Source organism: Canis lupus, chromosome 23 (genome assembly GCF_011100685.1).
Source record: "Canis lupus familiaris isolate Mischka breed German Shepherd chromosome 23, alternate assembly UU_Cfam_GSD_1.0, whole genome shotgun sequence".
NCBI classification, from domain to species: Eukaryota; Metazoa; Chordata; class Mammalia; order Carnivora; family Canidae; genus Canis; species Canis lupus.
This window is the reverse complement of record NC_049244.1, coordinates 49,649,838-49,664,593: the sequence shown is the minus strand read 5'-3', so window position 1 is coordinate 49,664,593 and position 14,756 is coordinate 49,649,838. Positions and strand designations below refer to the sequence as shown.

The 14,756-nt window shown below is 47.6% G+C and overlaps 1 long non-coding RNA gene across 1 annotated transcript; it reads left to right on the top strand.

Annotated features, from left to right (window-relative positions):
* The first annotated feature begins 4,082 nt into the window (after positions 1 to 4,082).
* Positions 4,083 to 12,752, top strand: LOC111092004. The gene is made up of 3 exons (XR_005376748.1): positions 4,083 to 4,218; positions 9,422 to 9,490; positions 12,569 to 12,752. It is a non-coding gene; the product is annotated as an uncharacterized LOC111092004 (long non-coding RNA).
* Positions 12,753 to 14,756: the final 2,004 nt, after the last annotated feature.

Genomic DNA, 14,756 nt, shown 5'->3' with positions numbered 1-14,756 from the left:
CCTGCCCCAGGACAGAGCCCGCCTTCCCCGCGGTTGGAGCTCAGCGTGCGGAGCCTCTGCGTCTGCGCGGGGCGGGGCGCGTGCTGCGGGATGGAGAGCAGGTGGCGGCGGTTCAAGGCTCCCGGGCAGCAAGGGCCCCTGGAGCTCCGGGTTTAGGGGCTTTACGAGCTCTTTTGAGGAACCATCTTAAGCGGTGGGGGGGCAAGTCCTTCCAATCAGAGCTGGGCGGGATGATCCCCAGGGCTCTGGGTGCAGGCCCAGTCGGGGCTGTGGTCCGGTACCTGCCCACCTCAGCTCAAGGTCCACGGCTGATGTTCTTTTCTGCTGACATCTGGGAGCTTAGGTCCTACCCGCCGCTTGCCCGTGATGCTGGCACATGCTCTGTGGTCATTTGCCTTGTTTCAGGGCGTCTGGCGGGAGTCATTTCTGCAGAGGCTACAGAGCAGCAAGCTTAGGCTGTCCTGACTCCGCGTGTTCTTGTTGGGGACCCCGGCCCTGACCACCTACCTGTGCAACTCAGTCCCAACCATGAGCCGTAGGTGCCCAGAGCTGACCCGAACCAGACCCAGGCCTTATCCCAACTGGGCGCCCACAGGCCGACTTCAAGTTGGGTTCGTTCACCTCCTACACCCTTGGGTCATCTTGCTTGTTGTGCGTTTGTCTTCTGTCCTGCTCTGTGCGCAGTGTCAGGAGCCAAGTTTAGTCACAGGGTGAGATGTCATGGATCTGGAATCCTGAACCTGCCTTATAATGGTGATTAACTTCATTTTGTGACCAGATACAGCTGACAACGTGCAAAGACACAACTTGTGCAAAGACACAACTTGTGTGTGCGCCTTCACAGCGACAGCTCCCTTCTGGGGGCAGAAATGTGTGTTTTGTCGTTCTTCCATCAGTGCAGCCACCAGATGGCATTCTTTTTGTACGTTTCCCCCTTTTGCTTCCCCATTTCCTGGGACGGGAGTATCTTTGAGGTACTCTCCGGTCTTCACAGTTTCTGGAAACAACGAATCTAGATGAAACAGATGGATATTTCTTTGCCAATATCAAGTAAAATGGATGAGCTGTTTTAGTTGGGGGAACATTTATCCACAAAGCATAATGTTTTCATTTATTTACAGAAATTTCCTCAAAAACAAAGCTCAGAAGACTCTCGCAGTAAAAACCTCAGCTTCTCGAAGAAGAAAGAATAGGCAAGAGTTGAAAACGATTCTCCAAACTATTGTGTGTCTGGGGAAGCTTCACATTTTCAAGGAAACTGGCATGAATAAAACAATGGTATTGATTCACCTCTTTTGGAAAAACATGCGTATATTTAGGATTTGAAGAGTGCCAGTTTGTGGGAGACCAAGGAGCATGGATGTTTAGCAGATGACTGTGATATTGATCCAAACATTCTGCTTCCTTCAAAGTGAGAGCCAAGAATATGGTCTAGTTTACAACTTCTGGTCCTTTTTAAAAAACTATTCACCCCCACCCGTCCCCAAGGAGCACAACAATACGTATAATCAAAAGAAAAAATATTTCTTCTTCTGTTCTTTGTTGGGCCAAGCCATGATGATGAGAAGAGAATTGCCAGTGGTATTCTTACAAAAAGAAAATTATGTTAATAAAATGCTTTCTTCCAGCATTGCCCGCACACTGATTAAATTGCCTGGGCCAATTTGTGGGGTAATCATGACTTTCTAGGGTTCTCAGAATAGCCCACGAATGTTCCCTTTTGTCCCAGAACAGTATCCTAATCTGCTGGCAGGCTGGCTTGCGATTTCATCAAGAAGGCATGCCTGGCTTTTTTTATAGGATTGACCACAACGATCCCCTTCCTGGGAGTAATGACCCCCAAATGCGTGCTGAACTGAATGGCGGGGCGTTTCTCGGAACCAATCCATCATTCTTTGTCCCTATATCATGTTCAGTCATCTGTGGTCTCCTGGTTTACTCCTCTCCCTGGATCTCCCCTGATTTGTCTGAGAGACGGCCATCCGGCCATCCGGGGTCTTCTGACCCGAGTGGAATGGAAGGAGTAGGTTTGTATGGAAGGAAACAAGCTGCAAGAGAGCCCGGGGGCAAAGCGGATTTGGGGCAAAGCTATTTAGCTGAATGCGGGAAGAGGAGGAGGACAGCAGAAGGGGTTTTTAAAATTCTTTTCTAGAATTTCCTGCTGCCACTTCCTCCAACTTGCAAGAAACACACACACACACACACACACACACACACACACACACACCAAACCCACTCCATTGCTTGCTCTCTTTTTGCCTCTCGGTGCTCTCTCCTGAATCTTCTTTTTTATCCTCTACGATCAATCCTTTTTAAGGTTTTATTGTTTTCCCTGTGACACCTACTGTGGACAACAGCAGTCGGTCAGAATGCTTCCCCTCAGTGTTATCTGCATCTTCTGCAGAACTAAATATCGGAAGTCTTAAGAACTCTGCAGAAGCCGAGGAAAAGGAGGTTAGTAGAATTATCAGTATCGGTGTCAGGGTTTGTGATGAGAGGCCCAGACTGGGTTAATAGGTCACTATTAAAAGTAAATCATTGTATACTGAAGTGGCCATCAAACAAACTTGCTGCGACGAATTTTATCTCGCATTTTCTATCAATATTGCTTTTTGACCTGGAAATAGTGGGCGAATAATTTTATTAGGCAATGACCTAAATAGAAATGTCCACTTTCCTATCCTCTAATACTATATACATGCAAATACTTTCCTTTTTTAAAGATTTTATTTATTTATTCACAAGAGAGAGACACACACACACAGAGGCAGAGACACAGGCAGAGGGAGAAGCAGGCTCCATGCAGGGAGCCCGATGTGGGACTCGATCCCAGGACCCCTGGGATCATGACCTGAGCCGAAGGCAGGCGCCCCACCACTGAGCCACCCAGGCGCCCCGTGGGGATGCTTTTTGCTTTGAAAATTCCTTTGGGGAATATCAGACTGCCTTCAAAATCAGCATCTTATTTTGGGGGCATCTAAAGATTTTATTTATTGAGAGAGAAAGAGAGAGCACGTGGGGAGGGGGAGAGGGAGAAGGACAAGCAGACCCCCAGCTGAGCAGGGACTCGATCAGGGCTCGATCCCAGGACCCTGAGATGGTGACCTGGGCCTAAGGCTTCACCGACTGAGCCACGCGGGCACCACTGAGGGCATTTAGCTGAGGGGTGTGAAGAGTCCAAATCTGCGGTATTGAGAGACCAGTTGTGACTTTTCGGACTCTTAATTGCCTTCTAAGAACCATGGCTTAGATGGTCTTAGATGGCTCAGACCTTTGCCTCATTGGCTAAGACTTGATGTTCCGTGAGGCCGAACGAGCTCTTTCCTTACCCCAAACCTGTTGATAGGCCCGGTTCCCACAGGGCGGGGGCTGCGGCACCCTCTGCGGCACCCTCTGTCATTGCCGTGTGCCGGGCGCAGGAACAGCCAGTGCCTCAGTCCAGAGGACACTGTGCCTGTCTCCACAGAGAGGCTGGAAAGGGCCCAGGGAGAGGCAAACGCAAGATCAGGGCTTCGGGAGACTTTCATGGAAGGTGGAAGGTGGGCTAAGCATGAGGTCTGGAATGACCGAACTCCAGGGCATTGGAAGGAGCCTGTAGAGGTCGCCAGGGCCAGAGAAGTTAGTGTATCGAATCCCTGAATGGAGGGAGGCCAGGGGGGCTGGACCTTGAAAAATTAAGGAAGTCACGTCCAGCTAAGTTAAAGAGAGAGAATGAGCCTTCATCCTCACTCGATCTGCCGCTGATCCCCTCGGAGTCCGGGGAGCGTCCGGAACACCTTGTGGCTGTCCTCCTTCGGAGCCGGTCGCCTTACGTTAAAAGTAGACACCAGGAGAGTGATTTAAGGCTGTGTGGCCTAAGAAAAGAATTCAGACCCCCGCAGTGAAGACTCCACGCTGGTTCCAGGGAGGAATATTAGTTTTCTAGTTGAGAAACATGGCCTTTTGGCAGCCGAAGCCAGTGCTCATGAGCTGATAAAAATGACCCCAGTGCATGCTCGGTCGCCTCCCCAGGTGACATGAACAGCTGTTGCAAAATCCCAGACCCTGATTCCTGCCAGACCACAGGCTCCTGAGCCCAGAAAACAAAACCATGACTCATGGTGAACATTCCCGGGCCCTGAGGTGGACGTGGTCACACACACGCACAGCCCAGGCTCACGCACGCACACGCACGGTGCCAGGGGAACTTGGACTCCGTTATCTGGCCGTCATGTCCTGGTGAGGACTCCAGCTTTCTCTGTTCTTGACGGAATCCAAAGACCTTTCGGGAGCCCCTCCCTCCTCCCGACACCGGGACAAGGAGGATGCGTCGTCTCATAAGGAAAGCACACGCTCTGAGGGGACCTGTTTTAGCCTCCTTTGGTTTTCTCTTTCCTCAGGGCTCCTGGGACTCCCCGTCTGGGGGAAGAGACATGGTAGGGGTCTGGTTCTTTCCCCGAGAGCAAGGCAGGCAGTCTCGGGGCTCTTTCTGTCCCTGGGGTTGTGTGGCAGCCTTCAGGATGCGGTGGCCGTTCGTTGTCAGAAAAGTACGTCCGCCCCAGCTCCAGGGGTCTCTGCTCCAGGACCTGGGCAGAGAAAGGTGCCATTTTTGGATCTAATACTAGTATCCTGAGATTTAAAAAAAAGAAAATTGGAAGTTAGTGTCACATGTTGGAAAATGACACAAATGGTTCCATGTCAGCTGGAGCTGGAGACATAGGTTCAAATACTCGCCAGGCCCAGGTGGTCACCGTGGACAAGAGAAGCAGGCCGCAGCCCGGCTGGCGGGGCGGATGGGAAGTGGGGAGGACCAGGGCAGGCCGTGGGGACGGGGGCAGGCCATGGGGATGGGGCAGGCCATGGGGATGGGGCAGGCCATGGGGATGGGGGCAGGCCATGGGGACAGGGCAGGCCGTGGGGACTGGGGCAGGCCGTGGGGACTGTGGCAGGCCATCGGGACCAGGGCAGGCTGTAAGGATGGGGCAGGCCGTGGGGATGGGACAGACCGTGGGGACAGGGGCAGGCCAGTGGGGACGGAGCAGGCCGTGGGGGTGAGGGCAGGCCGTAGGGATGAGGCAGGCCGTGGGGACGGGACAGGCTGTGGGGACAGGGACAGGCCATGGGGACAGGGGCAGGCCTTGGGGATGGGGTAGGCCGTGGGGGTGAGGGCAGGCCATAGGGATGAGGCAGGCCGTGGGGACGGGGCAGGCCATGGGAATGAGGGCAGGCCGTGGGGACGGGGCAGGCCAGGGGGACAGGGCAGGCCGTCGGGACCAGGGCAGGCTGTAGGGATGGGGCAGGCCGTGGGGACGGGACAGACCGTGGGGACAGGGGCACGCTGTGGGGACGGGGCAGGCCGTGGGGACGGGGCAGGCCGTGGGGACGGAGCAGGCCGTGGGGACGGGGCAGGCCATGGGAATGAGGACAGGCTATGGGGACGGGGCAGGCCATGGGGACGGGTCCTGTCTGAGGCCGGGGAAGCTGAAGCTCCGTGTGGCTGACCGCTTGCTCTCAGGTGCTTTCAGGAGAAGCCCGCGGTCCCACGTACTCCGTGACGCCCCTGAGACTGAAACATCAGCTGCCAATTCAAGCTGTAAAAAACCCCAAATTGCTTTGCTGTTCAGATACGACAAATGCAGATTAGTTATGAGCCATCAATTTTTGACTGTGGTTGCAGGAAGACTTTACCATATGAACATTTTTATTAACGTTTTCGGTAGGATTTTCTGAAACTCTGAGCTCCTACCAACCGGGAAGAGGGAGCACCTACACCCTCCTCTGGAGCCCTGGGGCTCTGGACCGATGCCAGGGCCAGCGTGAATAGTCTTTGAGGGAATCATTCTTTTTTCCTTAAAAACCCAGGCTAATTGCGCGTTCTTCCCCGTAATACATTTGCGTTGACCTTAATCCACGATTTTGGTTTTAATTGCTTACCTTGGCGCCTAGACTCTAGTCTTCAATAAATATCTGTAACGTGAGTGGCTGGAGTCCAGTTGGGAGTTCTAGTAGCTACCGCCTGTTGGTTCTGTTGCTTCCTGCACTCCTGTGTGAGCGACGCGTCCTAAGATAGGAAGTGACGGGGTTACTCAGTTGGTAGGTGACAGAGTCGGTGGCATTGCGTCTTCAGGCAGCGTTACACGACTTGGAACTCTTCACCAAATTCAGCCCCTGAAAGATTTTAGTGGGGTCCTGAGGTTCGAGCTCCCATCATTTGGGCTCGTTTCCCAGACTCCGCATCCCCCCACTCCCTTTCCCCGCCACACCCCCCCCCCCCCACTTTGATGAAGCACCTACTACTATATTCCAGATAGGGAGGTGGAAAAATAAATAGACACGTTATAATTCAACATAGAAAGTGAAATCAGAGGTGCAGGGGTGGAATCCGAGGCCCTGGACATGCGAAGGGATGCGTCTGACTTACATATTCCTTCTTTTTCCCTTTTCACAGATTCCTGTAGATGTTACCCTTGTGTTGCTCATCTATCGGTCATAGACTCTTTTTTTTTTTAAAGATTTTATTTTTAAGTAAGCTCTACATCCAACGTGGGGCTCGAACCTGCAACCCCAAGATTGGGAGTCACTTGCTCCACCGACTGAGCCAGCCGGGCGCCCCTATTGGTATATAGTGAACAATAACCATAACCTGTTATTATTATGTCTCTTGATTCTGGGAGCCGACCAGCCACAGCGGCTCGAGGGCTCTGCTCTTGCGGTCGGACAGTGCGTGGGTCTAGGCTTCTCTCTCCGTTTTCCTCTCCCTGATGACTCCTTCTAGAGGACTTTAAGTTCTTCTGGCCTTCTGACTCTCCCACCAAGCAAACGTTTTGGTGCCATTCCAGGGGAAGTCCTCTCCCGCACGCTAATATCAGAGAGTGCCCTGAAAACCCAAACTACTTCCCCTGCCAGTCTTACTTGTCCTGATCACAAGGAAGCATGTGAAAAAGTCGCTAGTATTTTTAAAATCTCAGACTCCTGGCTTTTAGTTAGAAATCTTCACTCTGGATTTCAAGAGAGTTATCTCAGAGGCTTCCCCAGCGATGCCCGTGGTGTAGACATCTCAAAGCCCGTCTCACGTAGGTGTCTGGCAATGGACAGCGGCTGTGGCAAGAGTCTTAGTGGAGGCTGTTGGCCTGAATATCTACAGGCTTGGGCTTCCTCACACCCTGGAGCTGGGGTGCTGAGGTCAGACATCCTGGGAGGGAGGGAGCAGGTTTCTATCTGCCTCTTTGCCTTTTCCTACTTGACCTCAGAAGCCCAATGGTTTCACCTCCTCTGCCTTCCTAGCCAATGCGGGGCGGCCACAAAGGCCTTGTTTCAAGGCAACAGGACATGGAATCCGCCTCTTGATGGGAGGACTGTCAAGAAGTTTACAGATATGCTTTAAAATCACTGAAACTGAAAAAAAAAAATCACTGAAACTTCAGTTCTTCCTCTGTGTGGCTCTCAAGGGTCATCCAAAGGGAAGGCAGCCGCCTCTTGATCGCATAGTTAAGCTCTCAGCAGGGTTGACATTGCCCTCCTCCTAGCTCAGGTCTCAGGCGACAGACGATGAGGACAGAGGAGCTATGGTGACTGCCTTAGAACTGGGTGTCCGGAGGCATCCTGGACCTAGTCCCACAAGTGGGCTACATGTGTTATGTGAATCATTGGAATCATGGACTACTTGAAGCCAAAGTAAAAATGGCAGAACTTCCTGGAGCATCCAGGAACTCAACCACTTGAGAAGAAAAAAAAAAAAAATAATTTCATTCACAGGACTTGTAAAAGAATCAGCTTTATATTAAAGCCAACCACCTGAATTTTAAATAATGAAAACGACACTCAAGGAAGCGTTCCCTCGCATGGGGTCCCCTGTGAAGTCCTCAGTGGGCACGTTCACTCTCCTCTTCTGTAGCGTTCGGCATTCTTTCTGGAAGAGTTGAGGAAGCACCACGAGCTCTCTCACCTTCCTGTTGAAAGCCCAGGTGAGACTGTCGGTTCTCAGCAGAGGATTGGAGCTGAGGTCTCACTGATTCTAAGATGTGCTTTATTCTTCTTAATTCTGTCTTCCAGGACATTGGAGCAGGAACACCCTACCTGTTGCTGCTGCGGAGTCTTGATTATCGGGGCCTGAAGTCGAGTCCTACACATCCTGGGCTCCGCAGGCTCCTTCTCCCTGCCCACCTCTCAGCATTTCCACGGGTGCAAATGGTGGCGGCTGCTGTTTACCGTGTTGTTTGCTTGTTAACTGGATTTTTCAAGCCTTCTTTTCTATGTCCTCATATCGCAAAGGAATTTTCCTTTGGGGGCAGTATTGCCGGCTTTCGTGTGCTCTTGGCTGTGCCATCAGGCACGCGCCCACCTCCTGGCCCTCGCTCGGTCAACTCCGACCCCTTCCTTGACCACAGACCCAAACATGTCAACTAAACGGACCCAAATCAGGAGACCACTTGCATCAATTTCTTTCACTGCTGTAACAAATTAGCACAAACCCAGTGGCTTAAAACAACAGAAATGCATTCTCACAGTCCAAAACTGGCATTGGCACAGCTGGTTCCATCTGGAGGCTCCAGGGGACAATCTGCTTCTCGCCTTTTCCAGCTTCTGTAGACCACCTGTGTCCCTTGTCCGGGGCTCCTTCCATCTTCAAATCACATCCATCCACTCTCTGCTTCCAGAATCGCAGTGCCTTCTCTCGGACTCTGATTCTTTCTGCCTCCTTCTTCTGCGTGTCCTTGTGATGACATTGGGACCCCCTGGGTAATCCAGGGTAACCTCCCCCGGGGCAGGGCCCTTAATTTAATCACATTTACAACATCCTTCTGCCTCATAAAGTAACATATTCACAGGCCACAGAGTTTAGAATGTGGAAATCTTTTGGGAGGGGCATTTTTTTATTATTTTTTAAATTTTTTTTGCTTTTTTTTTTTTTTTTTTTTGCATACTACACTGCTCTTCTGGGAAAGCAATCCGTTCAAAGGTGGACATATAACTGAAACAGGAAAATTAAATCTTTCCCTGGGATTATTATTAGGATGGGAGGAGAAGTTATTTTTCCTGGGAGTGGCCAATCTTGAAGACAATTATGGTGGGGCTGCTGGAAACTCTCTTTCCAGTTACTGGATGAAGCTCATCTGCAGGAGGGAATGAAGCCAAGTGATTGAGAATTGTAGCCAAGGGCAGTGATGATAATATTTGAGCACCTGTATCCAGCTATACGTGACACCAGACCTACCCATGATTTCCTAGGCTTAGGAACCAATACATTCTTTTGGCTTTGAACTGAATTTCTATACTAATAAATCTATATTTTTCTCAAACAATGAGAAGGAAAAGGAGGTGAGAGTCAATTCAATTATTTTTCTGTTCTTTTTCAGGGATATGATAACTGTGGTTGAATATAAATGAAGTTGAAGCTGTCAAAATAAGTCTTTATAAACATCATTGGGTTTTGTTTTCTTAGGTCTTTCCCAAACTACAACAGAGAATTAGAAGCCAACTCTATTAAAAAATATGGATGTGACTGCAACTGGTAAGTTATTGGTATAATAAATTTCTTGACTTTTTGCCGCTTCCTCATTTCCAAAAGGAAAGAATGTCTCTCTTTAACAAGAAGCTAATTCTTATAGGCTCCCTTGTCTAGAGGGAGGCAGGTGGATAGTGTTAGCAACTTGTCATCTTTCAGGCCTGGGAATGTTTGTTCTGAACAGTTTTGTCCACTAAGAAATTATTCTTGGCCTGTTCCAACAGGATATAGTCGCAGAAGCTGATGTGTGAAGAAAGAGTGGCCCATCCTCAAAGGGAGGGCATGGAATGGTGGGCTACTCTTGCCACATTCCGTCAGGAGGTGAAGGTTCTTTCCCTTCCCTTGAAGCTGGGCTGGACTTCCGGCTTGTGTTGACCACCAGAATGTGGAGGAAGTGATGCCTTGCTAGCGTCAGTGCCAGCTCCTTAGAGGTCAGCTTCTCCTTACTCCTTCTTGAAATACTGCCTCTTAGGATCCAGACACCAGGGAATAAGCGTGGACTAGACCACTAAGTGATAAGAGGCCACAAGGAAAGACCCTGGGGGGAGAGAGAGGACCGGTTTGGACCTTCCACTGCCAGTAGTGCTCACAGATGAAAGCAGTTGCATGGGGTGTCTAGGTGGCTCAGTGGGTTAAGCACCTGCCTTCGGATCAGGTCAGGATCCCATGGTTCTGCGATTGAGCCCTGCTCAGCAGGGAGTCTGCTTCTCCTTCTCCCTCTGCCCCTCCCTCACTTGTGTGCCCGTGCTCTCTCTCTCTCTCTAACAAATAAATAAAATCTTTAAGGAAAAAAAGAAAAAAAGCAATTGCATGAATGTTCCCAGCCAATACTGCTTGGAACAAAGATGAGATTTTCTCAAGTCTACCCAAATTGAAGGATCATGGGTTATATCTGATTGTATTTCAAGCTATTAAGCTTTGGGGTTATTTGTTATGCTGCCTAAGGTCACTGAAGCGGGTGGACTGCCTAAGATTGGCAATAAGGGGTTGCAGTGGGTGACATGGTAGCGGAGACTTTCGTGTTGTTTCGTGTACATCATGCATTTTGCTTTAATGCATCCTGTAAGTGTAGAACCTCATACTGGAGAAGGGTTATTAGGAAACTGAGTGCCAGGGGTCAGTCGGCAGGAACCACTGAGAAGGTTTCCACGGCCACACTTGGCTCAGACGGTGGAGGATTCCAACAGGTTGGACCTTTGGGAAAGGTTTTTAACAGGATGTGTTTCTTCACCTTTGCTCCTTCCTGCTTTTCTGGCAGATGTCATGAGTAGAACCCTAGGGGTCACCTGGGACCATGAGACAATTTGTGCATGAAAATCCTGCACTAAAAATGGCAGAGCAGAAAATTGGAAGGATCTAAGAATTAGACGATTTGGTGGGGTTGCCGGGTCTGGAGTCCTTACTTCCAGATTTCTTTCGCTTGATGAAATAACTGTCATTTCTTTAGGCCACTTTAAATCTCAGTTACATTCAGCCGAAGGTGTTTCCTGATGGATACACTCAACAAAACGACCAAAGCTGTGGGTCATTAAGTGGGCTATGAAATGAATCATATTTAACATGATTTACAAAAGTAAAGAAATATGTTTCCCCAACCTTTGTTGCAGAACTTGTAGTAACAGGTCTTTGGAAAATAGTAGCATAAGAACATTATCACCAACGAGGTTTCTCTCACACACTGAAGATGTGGGAACAGCTTGAGATTTAAGTGGATGTAAATCTGGGTTTGAATTCTAGTTCCTTCTCTTCCGAGAGGTGACTTAATCTCCTTGAACTTCATATTCCTTATGTAAAAAAATGGAGGTAAGAAGACATCCTACTGAGTTTCTGGGATAATTTAATAAAGTACCTCATTAAATACAAATTACACTCTCGGGCCCATAGGGAGCCCTCAGTAAATGACAGTGGTATAGGTTGTGCATGGTGGGGAAAAGGGGTAATTCTATGGAAAAGAACAAAGTGAGGGCAGAGAGACACGAGTTGATGCAAAGAGGAGAAGGCTCCGATGTTATGATCATGATTTTCAAAGCTCTCCCTTCTGCAGACCTTCATCTCCTCAAGGAGCAGAGACAGCTTTTAGAGGAAGGAGATACTACAGTTAGTGGGTTGTAAAGCCAGATATTAAACCAAACACCCAGCTACATGCTCAGAATTGGAAAACAGAATGAAACCTCAAACCTGGGCAGTTATGAAGAAAAGAAGCCAGTTATGAATGAAAAACTCACTTCTGGTTTTTTCTTTAGCAAATATTGACTACTTCCAGGGTTTCTTGCGCTGAGGATAGTGGAGAACAGGACAGGCCAAGTCCCTGCTCTGGGGGAGCTTTTGTTCTGTACCAAGGGGAGGCTATAGGTACGTAGACGGGAGCATGCCCTGTCAGGACCCGTGGAATTCGTTGAGGAAAGATCAAGCAGGTGAAGAGGCAGAGAGGGATGAGGTGTAAGGGATGCTTTTGAGACTAGGCTTCTTGGGCCCAAAATAATATCCAAAGAACATAAATTAAGTATATAAAGATCAAAATTGCTTGGTTACTTTATCTTCAGATCATCATGGGTTTTGTCTGAGGGTCCTAGAGAGAGATGCTGGTCCATCATTTTTTTCTCTCCAGAGAGATTTCACAATGCAGCTCCCGAATACACTTTCTGAGTATCCTTAATCTGCTGATATAATTTCCCCAAGCCTCAGTTTTCTTAACAGTCATATTAGATTCGTAATACCCGCTTCACAGGGTTTATGGGAAGCCAAGGGAAAGGTTAAGGTTTGCGAAGTGCCTGGCACGCTTTCAGAGCCCCTGGAATATTCATTCCTTTCTCTTTTCCTGGAGTAGGATTTAACAAAAGGAAAATGCTCCAAACTAAAGCCAGAGACATTATTTGTGGAAAGACAAGAATTCTTGATTGTTGGGGTGATGACTTTGAACTTGAGCTTCTGATGGAGTTTGTGGATTACTGAGACATTGGAGAGATGAGGCCCATGTGTATCCTTTAATTAGAATGAAGACAATGGGTTGGATCCAATCATGCCTTCCCATTTTTTTTCCAGCTCTGTGGTTTCTGACCTTGGTTTCTGCCCTTTCTTTTTCAGGCTAGAAGTCGAAATTTCCTAGATGCAAATTCACGGACGTATGCGGGTCTGCCTACATTACAATAATCTGAGAAAGTGTTGTAAAAATAGATGCCCTCATCCCAGTCTGCACTTTTTATTTTTTTCACCCCCAGCTCTAGAGATTTTGATTCAGCATGTCAAGAGTGGGGTCTGGAAATGTTACTGAGACAGAATTGTATCAAATTCCATTTTAGGTTGTTCATTCAGTTATAATAAAAATGGTTATTCTCCTTTGAGCCTCGTGTAATCTTTGCTAGTCATTTGCCTTAAATTTATAAAATAATAATTAAAAACTACAGCAATATTTCCTTAACATAACTTAATATTTTCCTTATACAACTGTCTACGTCCATTTCAATCTAGTTACTATTGATTCAAAGACAGAATCTCAAAAACAAATTAAATTTTCACTTCCATCTTTAGGTGGATTTTGCACAAACTAGTGATTACTTTCTTAAACCCCTTTTCTCTTATGAATTTTAGCTTAAAAAATAATGAAACTACTACATTCAGCCAGATATCTAAAATCCAAATTTAAAGACTCTTAAAAAAATGAACTTTTCAGTAACTGCCATTGGTACGATTGGGTTAATAACTGAAAAAAAAAAAAAAAAAGTTGAATCTCTACCTCACGCTGTAAACTGGTATGAATTCCGAATTAAATATTTTAATGTAAAAACATAAAACCATACAACTAGAAAAGAATACATGGATAAATTTCTTTTTTAAAAAAAAGATTATTTATTTATTTATTGGAGAGAGAGAGATGGCGCGAGAGAGCACAAGCGAGGGGGGAGGCGGGGGGCAGAGGGAGAAGAGGAAGCAGACTTCCCATTGAGCAGGGAGTCCTGTGTGGAGCTTGATCCCAGACCCCCAAGATCACCACCTGAGCTGAAAGCAGATGCTTAACCGATTGTGCCACCCAGGTGCCCCTGCATGGATAAATTTCTTTATAAGATTTGAGTAATGAAGGTCTTCCTATGACTCAAATTTCAGGTGCCATAAAAGATTAGGTAAAGACCCAAAATTCTGCATGGCAAAAAAACCCCCCAAAAACAAAAAAACAAAAACAAACAAACAAACAAACAAACAAAACCCAGCCCCACCGGAACTATGTGAAAAGACAATAAGCTGGGGGGAAAAAATCTTCAGCTCATATAAATAAGAATTAATATCCCTAATATACATAGAATGTCTTTTTCTCTTTTTTTTTGAATGTCTTTTTCTTTAAAGAAAAAAATGTCTTTAAAGGAAAAGTTTGTATAATTTTTGAAAGTTGGCAAGGCATAGGAGCAGACACAGAAAAGAGAATGTGAATGGTCTCTAAAATTTATGAAGCGATGTTCCAAATTCCTCATAATAAGAGCGTAAAGCTATATCGAGACACCATTTCTCAGCTAGCGGATTGGTAACATCTCACTCTGCGGGAATGCAGATTGGCCCAGCTCCTGCAGAGCGTGAGCTGACGCTAACTATCAAAGTTACAACTGCACTTACCCATTGAGACAAGCCCACTGCTGGGGGGGGGGGTGCTCCTACAGACACCCCTTTCCTGGTGCACGAGGAAGTGAGCTTGAGGATTTTTTCATCCCAGCTCTGTTTGTCCAAATAGTCCTAGTGTCCAACGAGGGAGGATTAGCTAAATAGCTCATGAACATTCAAACAGCGGAATACTTGGCCACTGTAAACACCTGGATACCATTCACAGCTATTGACGGCCCCTGAGATATGTGGTGCCACAAAGATTAATCCATCTAGAGCAACCTGTCAGGTAACTTTTGTGCAGGAAGGGCAGGAGAAGGGTGCATGGCTATATTGTTTTGTATTTGAACTAAGACTCTTTGTTACAGATAAACTAACAAGGTAGTTGAGGATGAAGGAAGCAAAGTGGATTCAAGGACAAGCGGGCACTTCTTTTGCTTTGCAATCACCATGTGGCTAATATTTTTATTTGAAAGAAAAATGACAATAGTTTTTCGCATGGGTTTTACGGATGAGGCAGGAGACATTTCATTGTATCCCTTTTTATGCTGTTCTGTTTTACACACCAGAAGATGGTGTCACCTAACTAAGATAGAAAATTTAAAGTCTTCTGTGATTGGGGCACCTGAGTGGCTCAGTCGGTTAAGCAACCTGGCTCTTGGTTTTGGCTCAGATCTTGGTGATC